The sequence below is a fragment of the Anneissia japonica genome, unplaced genomic scaffold (genome assembly GCF_011630105.1).
Source record: "Anneissia japonica isolate Jap-2015-1 unplaced genomic scaffold, ASM1163010v1 scaffold2240_len173809_cov135, whole genome shotgun sequence".
NCBI classification, from domain to species: domain Eukaryota; kingdom Metazoa; phylum Echinodermata; class Crinoidea; order Comatulida; family Comatulidae; genus Anneissia; species Anneissia japonica.
In genome coordinates this window covers 181,521-184,441 of record NW_022696039.1, presented here as the reverse complement: position 1 = coordinate 184,441, position 2,921 = coordinate 181,521, and positions in this window count along the sequence as shown.

Below are 2,921 nucleotides of genomic sequence, written 5' to 3'. Positions count from 1 at the left end.
GGCACAAATAGTTGTTTCTTTCCAGAAAATTTCTACAGCATCTCTGCGATTCATTTCTACCAACAATGACAGTTTCGTTCTCAAGAAAAATTCACACAATATCAAATGAATTGACAGAATTCAGATTTGATGCAATATTTAACAAGATTAAAATGAAACAAAAGGAGAGCAAGAATTTCCACAAAATATACACAATTTTTGATGCAGACCAGGCTTTTAAATCCAGCGATAGCCATGTACAAAAAAATCATCACAACACTGTTAATGATTGGTCATCTGACGTCGATTTCAATGATATGGCCTATAATACTCTACACATCTGGAACTACTGGCGTACCGAAAGGTGTCATCATTGGCCACGAAGCTCTATTGAACTATGTATCATTGGCTTGTACGGCATACAAACTTAAAAGGAAAACATGTATGCCATTATTTTCCACACTGACATTTGATTTTATTATTACCAGCATATTTCTGCCATTGTTGTCGGGAATTTCAATTCGTATCTTTCAAAGCTTCCAGGAGTCCTATCAAGAAATTGCAGCATGTAAGCACTTGACTACAGTAAAGTTATCACCACTTCAGCTTGATATACTGCTCGCGACTACAAAGATTCACTCATCGCATCAACTCGGTGGCGAGGAAGTGACACTGACTCTGCTTTCAAAATTAAAGAAAAACAAACCGATAGACGATTTCGTGGTATGGAATGAGTACGGTCCTACTGAAGCTACGGTAGGATGTTTGGTAAAGGATATAAGCAGTGACATTCTACCGCTTTACAATTCTGCACTTGGGCCAATAGGAAAACAGATCGGCAATGTTACTGTTGCAGTATTAGGAAATAATCTCAAGCCTCTTCGTCAAGGTGTAAAAGGAATTCTTGGAATCGGTAGAAAAAGTTTGTGTTCTGGTTTTACTAACATCACAGGCTGTTCGTCCATCAAGGCAGCTTGTTCGGATAGACTAGGCAATCAAATGCTCGTGACAGATAATATATTCGAAGTTATGCCTACTTCAACTCATATCGTCTACTTTGTAAGAAATGACTCAGACGTCAATGGAATTAGGGTGAATCTAGAGAATCAACAAGCTATTGAAACAAGCTATTGAAACAAGCTACCGCGTAGATAGTTCATGGGTTATTACTTTTGTGTTTCAAACAAAGACATATCTTGGCGCAGCTGTGAAAATAAATACCAACACTAATATAATGCCTGAAAAAAGCTGGAAACGAGAGCTGATGACTTCAGTATCTCTTGTTATCCCTGAAAGATCAGTGCCGAAAGTATTCATGTCAGTGATCAACCCTCCTACAAATGCTAATGGAAAAAAAGGATACTCGATTCTTGAAAAGACTTTTTGCCGCTGAGATTAACCCTCTGCTACTCATAACTGAAAACATTTTCTATGATTTATCTGGCTACTCTCTTCAAGCAATGCACCTAACAAGGAAAATGAGAGCAGAAGGTTTCAAAGTGTTCGTTTCAGAAATTTTTCAGAACCCAACAATTGAAAAGCTGTTGCTAATCATATGAAGTAAGGCAATAAATCTCAACATACATCTCAGAAAAAAGAACCTGCAGATGAGGAAGAGAAAGCATTTAGGCCTACTCACATTATTGAGGAATTCCTAAGAAGAGATCAATCATTTCCTGAGCGCTTTTCACTCTCCCCTCTATTAAAGTTTCACACTAAACTGGAGATCGATATCGTGAGGAGCGTAATTAGAAAACACGAGTCTCTTCGATCACAATTCGATATATCCGATGGGAAGGCTGTACAGTGCTTTGAGCCACTTCAACCAACTGAACCAAAGATCATGGAAGTCGTTATTTGTAGCAGAGAGGACACCTCACAAGAGAATCTAAATTTGGTGATATCTGCGACAGACTCGAGCAACACCATTCTCTCTCCGAAGGTATTCTTATAACCTGTGCTATAGTCCACCTCCATGGACAGAGGGTTCAAAAAGAATACGAAGAGGGTGAATACGTATTATGTTCGGTACACCACACTGCTGTAGACATTGTCTCGTGGCAACAAATACTGGAAGACCTTGCACTGGCATTGACATTTCTAAGTGATAATTGTGAGATGGAGCCAGTTCTAGCCATGTCCTCCTCGTCATTCAAAGACAACTATAATGCTCTTTACAAGGAGGCATCGGCGAATTTTGAGTGTGACTTACCATATTGGACAGCCGTGGGAAAGGAGTGCGAAGTATCTGGATCATTGGTTGAGGCTCATCGTCAAAGTAAATTCGAATCAGCCAAGTGGGAAACGGAAGCAGTTGACGTACATGTACTACGATCGATATCATCAAAACTGAGCTGTTCAGACGAGCATATTCTTGTAACAGTTTTCGGAAGAGCACTCTCAATAGCACACGGTCGCAATATAACTGCCATTTGCTTAGAAAGTCATGGAAGACAATTGCAAAGTGTGGATACAACGGATTCAGTTGGTTGGTTTACAAGTCGATTCTAAATCATTTTAGAAACACCAGTCACGGGGAACCTGATTAAGTTAAGAGCGAAGAAGATAGCATGAGAGCGATACCAAGTCATGGTCTAACTTTTTGAGTCCTAAGATCTGCTGGAGATTTGAGTACACCAAATCCAAAAAAATTATGTTCATTTTTCAAGAATCACTGGATGCAAGCACGAAAGTAATGTTTGATGGCGGGCACTACAAGTTTGAACACGTCCCGTGGATAGAAGTCATAAACAATGAATTGAAAGAAGGTCGATTTCACAGAAGTTCTAGAGTTTGACTTGGAAATCATAGCTTGGGTTTACGGTGGAAAGTTGCAATTAGGCTGTCTTTTTGATGAACAGACTGTAGATCGGGATGTAGTAAAGGAAATAGTTAAATATGCTGCTCGTCTGATAAACACTCTTTCTATGAAGATCAACGCC